The sequence below is a fragment of the Clupea harengus genome, chromosome 6 (genome assembly GCF_900700415.2).
Source record: "Clupea harengus chromosome 6, Ch_v2.0.2, whole genome shotgun sequence".
Lineage (NCBI taxonomy): Eukaryota > Metazoa > Chordata > Actinopteri > Clupeiformes > Clupeidae > Clupea > Clupea harengus.
In genome coordinates, this window is record NC_045157.1 from 14,162,562 (window position 1) to 14,177,489 (window position 14,928).

Here is a 14,928-nt window from a genome sequence, read left to right on the forward strand (position 1 = left end):
CAGAGAATTGATGAATCAGTGATTTAAATGAGCTGAAAGCCTATGCTACCATCCTTAACAACACCGAATCCCTCAATGAGAAAAAGCTTGTTAGACCAAGACTATGGGCATAGAGGCCTAACACTTTTCCTTCTGATGAAAATGTGATGTTTTTCCTTTTGTCCTTGACATTCAAAGCCTCCATTCTTCAGAAGAGTATGTCATCCCCTCTGAATTTGTTGGAAGATTCTAGAACACCCCCAAGAGTGAGTGACCTCTAGTAGGTTTTCATCAGTGGTTCACATTTTACATTTAGTCATTTAGCAGACGCTTATGTCCAAAGCGTCGTACAAGGGTGAGAACAGTCAAGCTACGAGCAATGCAATGTGGTGGACCATCAGGGCCTGCTAAGCCTTCTTTGAAAGCCTAACAATTTTCAAAATGAGGAAATAATAACTTATTCATAAATAATATTTTACTTCACTGTTAATAATCTATCTTTGTCTGCCCATTTTCCTAATCGCCTCTTCTTTCATTGCATTCAAGTATGTGATTTAAGAGTGTGGGAACAGACAGTAAGGGGAGCGAACAGATTTCATCCAATCGTGTCTCGTTTTCTGTGAAGCGTGAGCCTGAGCTCCGCCTTTTAAAGCCTTCACTGCATCCTCAACAGGTCATTTTTTGCAAACTTATGGCTATAGAAAAACGCGATGTTTGCTAGAAGAAAGAGCAACTGGCTAGAGGGAAGGAAGGGAGGGGGCTTGAGTCGAGTTGAGTCAAGTTCACTTGTGCGTAAGTGGTTATTGCAATTAACTTCAATTGCAGTTGTTTTTGTATATAGCAGGCTAAAGCAGGGCTGCCTGTGACTCTGAAATGATCAATGCAAATGATACGGCACTGACTGCACCCATACCATCATTCCTTCCTTAGGTTAAATCATTATGCTTGGTTTGACCATGAAACACATTGAAAATTGAGCTCAACAGCTGTGTGAGCCTCACCTTCTCTTTCAGCTTTTTTAATTAAAGAAAATGTGTATTTATCACTGGTTTTAGTCAGATTATTGTCAGGAAATTGATGAGAACGCACTATTTTGTGATTCTCTCCAGGGAAGGCATACCACTGAATGATTCAACTTTCACCACACCCCACTATGCTACCAGTAATTTGGTGACCCCCTTTTTGGTAATTGCTCTAGCTTTGACAATAATCTTGACAGGTTGTAAGCTATTAATGTTAGAGGTTATATAAAGGGTTGCATCAAAACGACCTTGCTAGCAACTGTAATGTTGCCTAAACCATGTGTTTCTCTGGCCCTTGCGTCTCAAAAGGCATGAAAAGCGGGTCGTTTAAACACCATAATTGTAATTGTAACACACAGGTTGGATTTGAAGGCCTAACCTTAAATCCAACTGGTTTTCATAAAGCCCCATAAAACCTCTTTTGTCCCCTACATGTCCCTCCACATTTCTTGACTAAGCTACTGGGTCTGGAGCTGTGGTTAGGTCACTGGTTCACCCTTTTGACAACACACCAGATTTGAGCTGACTCTGGTGCTGTTCTGGCCTGGATTCGGCCCAGGTTTGGAGCTGTTCTTGCTGGTACCTGGGACCTGCAGGTGTTCAAAGTCAGGGGGCAATGACTGGCAATTAAACAATCACCATAATGACCCTGCTGATTAAATTAGCTTTATTAGCACCCTCAGTTTTCATTCTAGGGCAATTGTAAATAAATAAATAAAAAAAAACATCTAATGCAATCTAATTCAAGAAGTGAGTTTCGCTTCATTAACATACCCTGCAACCCACACACATTGTCTATCAATTATTAATTAGTATTGTGTTAATTGAAAACATTGTCTTAGGGTCATGTTTTTTTTCTGGAAGCCCTTTGCATGGTAATGAAATAAACTATTTTTGTGAACTGAGGCACCCATTGCCCACATTTGAACTTTTAAACAAAGTAAAACCCTCATTAACCATATGACAGACCTCATGAATCTCTTCTAGGGCATTCACTATTGCACTGGATATTAGAGAAAGAAAGTAGAATATTGATAGACTATGATCTTACACAGTAGAAAAAACACAATTTGCGTGCATACCAAGTGAATATGCAAACAATTATTATAGTCCTGTTTTCATTCTATTATTATATTACAACCTTATATTACTTTCCGGTCAAAGTCAAAGTTATTGTTTTATCTTTAGAGTTTCATCTGAATGCCTGTACTTGTCATGTCCGATGGAGGGGATAGTCTTTAATTAGCTTCGGTCTAAGCCTGTTGCTCTAACTAACCGCTCAGCCTCTCTGGCACTCAGTCCAAGCTTCTCACAGCGGCAAGGCAGGTTCCAGCTTCTCATCTGTGATCAGGACCAGCAGAGCCCAACTCTCCTTACGGCGGTGTGCCATTCCTCCGCGTCGATGCCAGCGTTCGGTGGCAAGCTGCCCTGCCGACCATGGTCGTGCCAGGCTGTTATGTGGTAAGACGCCCAGATCCTTGAGTGATGCGACTGAGCGCGATGCTCTCTGATGCAAGACCCTCTGGGGACGCACACAGATCTGCCCCCCCCCCCCCCCCCAAACCCCTTTGTTTCAGAGGCAAGACAAATGAGAATCAACAGGAGGAAATAAAGTAATTATTTCCCTAAGAAGAACTGACCAAGTGGAATCTAAAGCATCTTGTAATGTACTAAACGTTCGACCTATGCATGCAGAATGCCAAAATCCCATACAGTTTACCTCAAGGAAAACCTGAAGAGAGTAACCAGGCAGACAACACTGTTCACTTGTCGCTCTCTCTTTGGCCAAGACGCCCATTCTGTGATTTTCATTCAGCACGGCCACAAAGCCATAGTCTCTGCTGTTCTCTGTCAACATGCTGCTTTTGTCACAGAGTGTCATATAGTGTCAGTGGAAATGTGTTTCTCATTCACCATACTGGAGTAACAGTGGCAAATGCATGGAAAGCAGTTTTTGTTTCTGTGAAATGTGTCAGTGAAATATATATTAATATATCTATACGACTGTTAGTTCCAATTGACATATTTTGAGAATAGACAAGTTCAATATCTGTCACGCCTGCTGTACTATTTGCTTGTTTAGCTAAATTGTTTTTGCGATCACATTTTTTTTATCTTGTCACTTTTGGACATGATGCCCAGACGCACAGCTTCTCTGGAAGTGGCGAAAGTATGCAGACAGCAGTCATAATTCATAAATTAGTTTTTGTCACACATCATTCCTGAAGGCCTATGGGAAGATTTCACAAAAGGTGCTAGACTAAGTATCATGGCAGGTTTTCCCAGTCAAACAGTGTAGTCAAATACAGAGCTATGCATGTAATGTAACACGAAATGCATGTCACACAGTCAGTTGTTTGTTTTTCTCATAATTTACTATGCAGCTTAAAAGAATTTTAATAAAACTCTTAATGCAGACTTCTGAAGTTGGCAAGTTATGTTTGTTTTCCAAGTCAACTGTTAGAGGGGTAGTGATAAGTGACTAGTTTTCATTATGAGAATGCAATGCTGGCAAGCTAACTCAAACTAGCTATGCTTAATGTTAGTACATCATGCAAATTTTGTTGGCATAATTTGGCTGCTGACACAAATAACATCAGTTTATGTATTTTTGTGGGACAACACGAACCAGTTTGGTCGCCACCCCTACATAATGAATCTGTATGATCAAACAGTGATGCCCATAGCCCAGACACACATTTGTGGTCATACGGAGACACGGGTAAATCACAGAATTGCTACATACACACACACACAAACACACACACACACACACACACACACACACACACACACACACACACACACACACACACACACACACACACACACACACACACTCACACAAACTTAGACATTTTTCCTTTAATACGCATCTGCCAGACATCATCCCATACTGTGCACAACGTCTTCCCACTGTGACGCCCCCTCAGTCTCAGAAACAGTGATGCGTCAAGACACACACACACTCACTCGCACACACACACACACACACACACACACACACACACACACACAACACACACACACACACACACACACACACACACACACACACACACACACACACACATAGCAGACACTCATGAATTCTCCCAGGCTGTCTCTTGGCTAATCCTCCAACAGCAATGCCTCATATTACCTCGTTCTTCACTTTAATGCACTTTAATAGCATTAATATCCTCTTTCTTTGCCTTCTTCAATGGCAATAAACACCCTTAAATCTCAAGAAAGCTGCTTTACTGCCACTGAGAGGACCAGCCTTGCAAAAACAGGTTCCTCAAGTGAGACCCAGGGTGGGGGATTCACTCTGTAACTGGTAGGAAAACATGGGAAAGGTTCAGGCAGGCAGACATAGAGCCACCTATGGGTGGGAGGTAGGGACAAGGGGCTAAGTTTATCAGACGTTTGTGGAGGTCAGAGAGTACAGGTGACAGGTGCAAGCTGGGTACAGGAATAAGCAATAGAAGGACTAGCTAACAGGTACATATTGTGAGTCATGGGTGCACCGGTACAGGCAAAGGGAAGAAAGAAGAGTGGTCATGGCAGGTGAGACAGACAGGCAAGGCTGGGAGGTAATCATCGTTAGTAGCAGATATATCTCATAATGTATGGGTTTTGGTAAGGGTTGAGTGTCTAAGATATGATATGGTAAGATTGGTTCTACAGGTGACGTTGATGTGACAGCAGAGTTGGAGGAAGGCAGAGAGTAATGGCATCTAGGTGTGCATCAAAGGGAAGGTGGGTGATAGTTAAAACCTAGGGGTGGCAGACAGTTGTATTTTTGTCTGACAGGGCCAGGGCGGAAATGGAGATGGGAGCGATGGAAAATAAAAACGCCCACTCACACGTTGCCTTTTTATAGGGTGGTAAGAGAATCTGTACTGCATGCATAATTCAGGGGATCTCCCTCTCTAAATAACCGTCTTGTGAGGATTGTCTGACATCCCAGATGAATAATTAACAGGTGACCTTTTGTTCTCATGAGGAGAGATGGACCAGTGGCATTTACCTTCAGAGATGGCACCGAGAAACAAGGGCACCCTCAGGAACATGGGCTTTAACTGGAACAAAGACAAGGCAGCTCACCCACTGAGCAAATGAATGAGTAAATGAATTAATGAATACACTGACTTAGCACCTTTGTCAATACCCAACAGATATTATATTCATAATAAGGGCACTCTGCACTGATCTGTTGATGTTAAGGTGATTCAGAGCCACTGAGGTCAAGTCTTTTGATGGCAGATATGCTAACACATTGGCTCCCTTTTTAGGCATAATGTTGTGACAACATTCACCTAAAAATACTAACTGTACTAACAGACTGCACATTCAACTAAAAACTTAAGGTGGTATATACGAACAGACGGCACATGGCTAAAAACATAACGTGATATATACGAACAGACCGCACATGGCTAAAAACATAACGTGGTATATACGAACAGACCGCACATGGCTAAAAACATAACGTGGTATATACGAACAGACCGCACATGGCTAAAAACATAATATGGTATATACGAACAGACCGCACATGACTAAAAACATAACGCGGTATATACGAACAGACCGCACAAGGCTAAAAACATAACGTGGTATATACGAACGGACCGCACATGGCTAAACACATAACGCGGCATATACGAACGGACCGTACATGGCTAAAAACATAACGGGTATATACGAACAGACCGCACATGGCTCAAAATGCCTGCTTTTGTGCAAAATTATGGGAGGAGATGCGCCAGCAGTCACCAAGTCGCCGTTTAAGCGGCACTCTCCAACATACGTACATCTGGCCCTCAGTGCTAGAACGTTTATAGCACTTTATATTTGCATGGATACTGTAAAAAACAGTAGAGGATGTGAAGGAGGTCATGAATGTCACACTCTGTGGCACCTGGCAGGGTGGCCCTGCCCTGGGGACAGGCGCAGATGTGACACTGAAACGCACACACCATACACAGATTACACTCTCAGGCAGGCCTGACCTTGTTGTTGTCCTGCTATCTCCTCACTGCTCAGTCTTCTGCCTTTCTTTTCTGAATCCTCCCATCCCCCTTCTCCCTCCCTGACAGGCACACACACACACACGCTTTTTATCACCTCTCTCTTTCTTTCTCTCTTCAGTCTATGTTCCACACATTGGCCTAGTGAACTTTTTTCTCTCCATATTATTAGATAAGGATTTCCCTTCATTAACTTGTGCTTTCGTAACTCTTTGTAGGAAAACCTCAGATGTATGTACTTATGGCCCTCATGGTATACACTGCTTACATCTAGTGTGGTTTGTAAAATATGCCTGTCTCTTAGATATAATAGGGTATTAAGAGTCTCAATTAAGAGGCACAATTATTTCATTCATGAAAATGTTTAAGATCTTACGTACTCCTAAATAGTCACCCAGCCCTTAACAAAGAGACATATTGGTGATCGCTGCCGAGGGTGTATAAGGGTGACATTTTCCACTTGTTATCACTGTGCTTGTTTCCAGTGGCGATTCTAGAAAATTTTGCATGGGGTGGCAGAAGGGTGGCAAGTTGAAATTCAAGGGTGGCATATCACACACACACACACATGCCTGGTGTCTATATGTATATTAAACGTTATTACAGGCTCAAGGCCCACATGGAAGATGCACAATACATATAATCAATAAATTACATATAAATACATAAATACAATCATAAATACATATAAATATACAACAAGAAAGGGCTAAAAAAAAGGCACTCATGCCAGTGTTTCCAGATCTTAGATGTGTACTTGACAGAGCTGCGGCCAGGGTCTGTCGTCAGATCAATTATAAAATTTGTAGAGCAGTCCAGCCGACTCATAAACTTAAAAGTAAGGTTCCTCAGCAAGGCCATAAAGGTGGTTAGACCCATATTACAGAACAGCTGACTGGCTCTAATACTTCTGGGTTTCTTCAGGAGTATCCTAAGACATTCATTACAGGCTACTTTCAATGTACGCAAGCTCTCCTTCTTGTAATTCACCCAGAGTGGCGCTGTATAGAGAGGGGTGCAGTAGGCTCTAAACAAATTAATTTTAACATCATATGTACAGTGGTGGAATTTTCTACCCAACATGTTAGCTTGGACATAGAGCGATCTCCTCTGTCTGAACATGTCGGCATCATCCTCCAACGTGTCTGTGATAATGTGCCCTAAGTATTTGGTACTATTGGACACCCCCAGAGCTTGCCCAGAAAGATGAAAGAATATGAAAGATGAAAAATATTTATTTATACAAATCCAGATAGTGAAAACAGACAAACTTCTAAATGGCCAATTGAATTTATAATGGCTTGTTCTGTATGTATTAGGTTATCACATACAAAATAATTTATGCCAAAGCTAGACTAACTAGCTAGCGAAAGATAGGGTGGACAAAAGAACGCACACTTTTTACTGTTACTGAGTTTACTGTAGGCTACATGACGGAGTGCCTTAAAAACAGCCAGAAAAAGGCTTTTTGTGAGAAAACGGTTAGTGGTATCTAAAATCTGATTTCGGAATAGCTTAACAGTTAGGTTACATACGTAATGAAAATAAAAACTGAGAAAAAGCCGCTATAACATTTTCTGTCAGTCCACCTTACTGTACTAAAGACGTTGGTTAGCTAAGCTAACAGTGGTAACTTTAAGGCTAGCTAGCACAAGCAAGCTGTATAGCGAGCTAGCTGTATGCTACCGACTTTTGCAAGCTAGCAATTAAATAAACGATTGAAATTACAACGGAACTGTCTATCACATATGACCACCCATCACATTTTCTTGATTCACGATTCACTTTTTTCATCACTGCAAGTCTACAGTAGGATTGTTTCCAGTTTGTTTTTGGCTTATCAAATGCTTTCAAACCGTTTCTTTCTTCAATGGTATGGAGAAAAAAAACTGAGATGGGCAACCACGGTGACAAGAGAGCAAAGCGGACTCATGGACTCCACCATTTTGCAGGGGAGGGGGAACTTAAAGATTTTAGAACAAGCTACCAAAGAGATCAACAGCTTAAGTAGCAAAAATATAATACCATTCAATAAATGTATAGTATATTATAGGAGACATTTCTGACAACCTTGGTGGCAAGTGGGGTGGCAAGCAATTTTTTTAGGGTGGCAGCTGCCACCCCTTGCCACCCCGGTGGTTTCGCCACTGCTTGTTTCTGACCTCAAACTGCTCCAGATGGGAGCGTCTACTCACAGTAAAAACTGACAACAGCCTGCAATCTCGTCCGCGTGCGAGTCTTTCTGGGAGACGGGCATGAAAAGTCTGATAAAAAGGGTAATCTGAGAATGCCTGCTGACCAGACTCAACGTACACTAGGCATTGTTCTCTGTCCCACATTGAGCTTAGCTGAACTGTTTCCGGAGTTTTCTGGATGACCGTGCGCACACAGCACTAGCGGATAGGGTGCGGAGATTCCTGGTCCGGGATAAAGCCCCTGAGTGTTGGAGGCGTGGTGCATATTTATAGCCAGCAGAGGAATAATTCATTGTGATCAGAAAGCCGACTCGTCCGTCTTAGAGGGAATGGGGCAGCATGAAAATAGCATAGTGGGATGCTCTCCTCCTCTGGCCTTCTGGCTCTCTCTCACTTGCCTTTACTCTCTATCTCTTCTCTCTCTGTCTCCACCTCTCCTTCGCTCTCTTTCTCCCTCTCATTTTTTCTTTCTCTCTCTTCTCTCTCTCTGCAGTCTGTGTGTGATTTGTTGTCATGTGTGTAGGTGAGTGTAAGTGTGTGTGTGTGTAGGGGTGTAGGTGTGTGTGTAAGTGTGTGTAGGGGTGTGCATGTGTGTAGGTGTGTGTAAATTTGTGTAAGCAAGATTGCAAGTCAAGAAAAACTTTGAGTGCATGGTCAGTTCAACAGTACTGACATAACATTTTGATCAAGATTAGCTATTTCAATAATCAAATGTATGGAAGTGTATGGTTGGCAAACTCACTTACACCACGAAAGATGTTAGACATTTCGGGGTTAGAAACATGTGAAAAGCTTTTTTCTATAATTCAAATAATAGAAAATAACTTTGCGACCAGTTGTGCTCATTTTTGCACCACGTATCACTTTTCACCACAAGCGAACATCGTAAATCTGTAAAAAGAGGTCACGTGACCATATCTTAAACATTTTGTAGCACAGAATACCACATATGCAACACATATATCAGTTCCTAGTTCATTTTTGTATTTTAAGACCTGTTTTTAAGCAATTCGTTTTTCAGCCTAATTTCCATGTCGGCAATTTTAGGGCATGCGCAGATCTCAAGTCCAGACCTTAACCTAGTTTGGATCCATATCACATCACATATTGATTGTTACATGGTTAGAAGTAATTGTGCAAAGTTTCATGCTTTTATCACAAAAGTGAACAATTCAGCTATTTTCAGGATGATAGCAGCTGTACTATTTTCCACTATCCACACTATACACTGTTTCTCCCTCCATTTCTCCCACTCTCCTAGACCACCTTAGCTCCTCTTCCTCCACCATCCTATTTTCCCATCCGTTTCTTTCTCACTCCACTTCTCTTCCGTGACATTCTCCAGCTCCTTTTCCAACTCACACACACCGGACCACCCACCTACCTACCCACCGGTGCTGTAGTGTCCAGCTGGAGGTCACGAAGCGTAGTTATCTCCTGGAGGCTGCTGGTTGTTTGTTGCCAGGTTCAGTGCCTTTTATTGTCAGTAGGTTTCTCTTCACTGGAGAGAACATTAAGCTGTGAGACAGGCTTAACCTCTCTAGTTTTGGAACACTAATGTCTTATCCCATCATCCAAACTGGCATCTTTGCTGCCATGAAGTGCACCATAACATTCCACAGTTGTTAAAGGCACATTCCGCGATTCTTATTCAATACACTCTTTGAAAAGAGTGATGGATTACCACTCCCATTCAAAATGTATCGCTAATACTAGTGCAGCCGATCGCCAGAATTGCAATAATGCCACATTACTGATGACCACAGGAGCCTAAATCCTATTCTGAGTAGCCACACTCCTGCACAACTTTGTTGCCAACATAGCTGAATATTACCAGCCTGGCCCCATGGTTACAGGTGTCACTGCATGAACTACCTACATACGTCACCCCTCCCCGGGGACTGCCTCACTTCCCCGCCCTGACCAATGATCCACATGCAAATAACAATGTATGACTGTATTTGGGTTGTGCTGCATAGCATTAGGCTATTGTGCAAAATGACAACTCAATTCATTTTTGTAGTAATCTTGACTGTTATATCCCATTGTGTGTCTTTGGTGGTTACTGTGCACTAATATCTTAGCTCTGCACATGGAGAAATATATCCCCAACAGCCTGACAAATACATTTATCAGGTGCAAATATCTACACCAAGACAGCTGTTTTCATTCACTGAGATCTGCTAAAAAGTCATCATAGAAGCCTATCTCTCACATGCAACACTGGCTTCATGTTGGAAATTAAAATGTATAAATGTAACCCAATTGTAATTCAGTGTGCATTCTACCTTACGTAATTCCCTCCTCTGCCACTCTTGGTTATTTTATAAACATAACCAAGCCGTATCACTTGATAACATAGAGGTACATCCTCCACACACACACACACACACACACACACACACACACACACACACACACACACACACACACACACACACCCTCTTCTCCCAGCTGGCCTTGGACACCTCTCTTCCTCAGTTCCGTGGAGCTGACGTACCCTCCGCAGCCATCTGTAGTGCCATGTCCTGCCTCGGCTGGTGCCATGCCAACGCAGGCGCGGGGGCCTCCAGTGTAGGCACAGAGTCTTCGAGCACAATCTGTACGAAACAAATCACTGCTCTCTCTGTGTGTGTGTGTGTGTGTGTGCCTGTTCACGTGCACGTGCACACAACATGCAGCACTCTATGCTATGTGATGCCATGAAATCATGTGGACCTTCTTCACCTTTTGGAATGGTAAAAATTATGAATGTTTGGAGGTTTCAGGTAGAAGATATATAAAGATATATGCTTGTGTGTGTGTGTGTGTGTGTGTGTATTCATTTATATTCGAAGCTGCCTTCATATTTGTTGATCCTTCACACAAAACTTCACAGCGAAAATGTTCCACATCTGTCTGTTGCACCTTTGCTTTGGTCTTCATACCATCTAAGACCTCCCTTAAGTTGTTATCCTGCAGCCTCTGCTGCATCTTCCTCCTGTACGCTTCTCTGGTTGAGGCCATCCTTGACACCGCTAGTAATCCAATGTTTGTTGTTTGTGAAGCAGTTTCAATTGGAGCAGCAATGCCAGTGTGAAACAACAATGCAGTGTCCCCCGAATGTCCTCGACCTCAGGAGACCCTTTCCTGAAGGAGCATTTGGTTAAGGGTTACCTTTGAAGTAAAGATGCATCAATCGATCGGCCTGTGACTAGAATCGACAGGTTTTCAGCTTGATTGGCCATGACCTGGGGCCAGCCAATCAGTTTCAGATAAATCCAATTCTGTGCCGGTCAAATGAACCCTCACGAGCCGCATGGCTCACTCATAGTTCACACAGCGGCACAGCTACAGCCACAGCCACACACACACGCACACAACATGTCTTCAGTGTGGAAGTTCTTCACCGTGAGTGAAGAAGACAATAAGTTTGCAATTTGCAATACATGTGAGGCCAAAGTAAGGAGGAACATGGAGGAACAACCACAAAAATATTCAGAATGAAAACACTTAATCAGACACTTGAAACACCATCTCCCTGCTGAACATGCCCAACTTCAAGAAGCTAGCAAACGGCGAAGCGGCTAAAGCTAAAGCTAGTGAGAGTGCAGAGCCAGCCAGCAGCCTCTGCTATCCTTCATCAGCAATAAAGAGACCAAAGCCATTAAGAGATAAATCATGGAATTCATGGCACTTGATGACCAGCCATTTTCAGGCCCCACAATCAACCCAACCATTGTGGTGGGGGAGCCCTCTTGGCAATATAATCAGTGGGATTTAATATATACATAATCCCACAACCAAGTCAACCCATGGTCCCAAACCATATCTTTACACCTCTTACACACACAACACATATTATTAATATACATACACAACACACTTCACGTCAAACACCCCTCATGTCATCACTTGATTGAGAAGGATCCTAGCAGTATCAAACAGGTGAACCAGATGTGTGTGTGTGTGTGTGCGTGAGTCCTATGTCTCTCCCGCTCTTGCGGGGCAACGTGAGTTGAACTCTATTCCGGTGCAACTTATTGCGGATCTGTGCTTAACTTGTTGATCTGTGGTTAACTTATTGATCTGTGCTTATCATATTGATCTGTGCTTAACTTATTATGTTGCACAGAGCTATTTACAGTGGGTTAATTGAGTCTTTTGAGCCTCTTACAATAATAACGTTATTAGTTATTATTCATGCATCAATGTTTACAGTTTTGAATGCACACACACAAAGAGAGAGAGAGAGAGAGAGAGAGAGAAAGAGAGAGAGAGAGTGAGAGATCATAATCTCAAGTAAATACTTTTTGTAAACGACAAAACAGCAACACTGAGTAGGATGTCCAGGCCACTGCCATGATCTCAAAAGGTTGACACACATGCCCAAAAAGCCTCACAGCAGGGCAAAAAGCAGGACACTATAAAAAATCTAATATTATCAGGTATTAACAAGTGGCCACAAAATATAACATTTCCTCAAAACAGGTTATCATGGCTACGACATAATAAAATAACACCATCCCCTCTTCCTAGACCTTGCATGGAATCGTTATCTTGGATATATAACTTCAAGGTCCGAAAATCTCAGTGCACTCATGGTGAAGGCAACACGTGGGGGAATCATACATATGCAAACCAGTCTTTCACGAGAATATTCACCGAAGCAGATAAACACACTGTTTGACTCATTGTACTCCCCCTCCCAATAAAAAAGAATGTGTAACATACAGTTGCACTGGAAATCGGAACAACTGATCATAAATGTCATTATTATTATATTATGTCAAGATTGTGTCAGTCATGCCACAAGGTACATCTGACATAAAATTCGTTTTCATAAATCAGTACCCCGTTTCAACATCAATGGTTGCTTTATCAACTTATCGTGTGAAGTTCAGCGACTTTTTTCCGAGTCTCATTAACTTGTATTTCACTTTGAAATAAAGCACAGATCACTCATTCATGCTGAGCTACGATAGGTATAACTTGTCAATGCCAGGATTTCTAATAAGGTCAGTTTAAACAAACACCATCATATGGCGATACTATCCCAGCATGAAGAAATTCCAGTTTCACGTCTAAGAACCATCTTTACGTTACCTGACTGATGTACAATACACTCCACTCAGCGAGACAGGTTTATATAGAGATGCCTCCTCAATATATAACACCGTTTGATCTAATTTTGCACGAAGCGTTTGAGAGTTATGCTCAAATAAAGCACTCACCTGTCCAGAGACAATAACCTTGCCGATGAGACTAATCAGTGTCGAGTCTCCGCGGTGAAGTCCCTCTAGATAAAGATCATCGGCACCCGAGAGGGATGTGTCGGTTTCATACCATGGACAGGAGAGCGCCTAACTGTTCACTACCGTACAGCATGAAGAACTGGAAAAAAATGTTAAGCTTAATAATGATGCCTCTCGATCTGTCTAGAGCTGTATAATTCACAGGTAGATAGGACCAAGTGTAGTGACAATACAGAAATTTAGGTGGTAAAGTCTACCCGCCTAAGTACCAGCAAAATTGCGCATCCCTCTGGTGTGTCGTTGCCTTATATATCCCGAAAAGTCTCTGAGGCGCAAGAGGCTGTCGATGCCTCCAGGCAACCACTACAAAAGGACTTCGGAATCTCTGGTGTCGTATAAAACAGATCAGCAAATTGTCCATAAAAACCTTCCTGGTCACGCTTAGTTTTGCACGCACCATCTGAAGTGCAAGCAAACGGAGAGAGAAGGATAGGTACTCTGCTGAAAGTCGCCGAAACAGCGCATCATTCTCGGATCAAACGAACGGAGAAACTGGGAGCGGTTATCTCCACGTCCTGAGCACGACTCGATGCCCGGCGAATGCCAGGGAATCGGTTTCACGTCTAAGTTTATAACCAGAGAGCGAGATGCTGCGGGTCTCTGCCGGATCAATTCTTGTCTCCGCGCGGAGTGTAATGGATCCACCCACCCGTTTCAGTCAGCAAGCGCTGTACTATAACAATAGCAGCAGTAATCGTGTTAAGCAGCCCACCAATGTAGAGATAATTTTGCAATACAATAAGTAATACGTTGTGTTTTATAACATCAATGTTTTTATATAAACGTTCAACTCCATGCACTTTTGATATACTTGACTACTTTTGATAGCCTAATTACATTTAATAGCATAATAGCAATTATTTGAATAATATTAACTTTCAGGCAATATTAATAAGCAATGTCAACATGCAGTCTATATGGGCATGTTTTTTTTTTTAATAAACACAGCAATTGTCATTGACAGCTACCTGTTTGTCTATGCTCACGAGTCACACCTCAGGAGAAACGGACTGAAGACTGATGGTTCAGCTAAGCACAGCAAAAAGAGAAGTGGACAGGTATTGACAGGTTGAGAGATATGTGGCAAGAAGAGGGCATTCTTGACTAAATACAGTTATATAATTTGCCCTGACTGAGATTTCCATTTAACTTTCCCATTCAAGCCTTAGTTTAACTTTCTCTCTCTCCATCTCCCTCTCTCTCTCTCACTAGGTGCTGTGTGTATGCATGTAACCTATATGTATATATTATTATTTTTTTACCATTTTAATACCAGATGTTGAAGTTTCAAAAACATCCAACCCCTTGAAAAAACACTTAAAACATCTGTTTCATATCCACCATGGCACACACATACTAAAAGAGAGTAGGAAAGAGAAGTAAGGGGTGGACCAGAGGGAGAAGGAGAGACAAAGAGAGATTA

The 14,928-nt window shown here is 42.3% G+C and overlaps 1 protein-coding gene across 1 annotated transcript in view; it reads right to left on the reverse strand.

The window, feature by feature from the left end:
• The window catches only part of LOC105892639 (carbohydrate sulfotransferase 8), a 167,811-nt gene extending 153,594 nt beyond the window's left edge, over positions 1-14,217 (reverse strand). Inside the window, exon 1 of the mRNA XM_031569119.1 lies at positions 13,425-14,217. The gene's annotated coding sequence lies outside the window, so the exon portion shown is untranslated. The remainder of the gene's footprint in view (positions 1-13,424) is intronic.
• Positions 14,218-14,928: the final 711 nt, after the last annotated feature.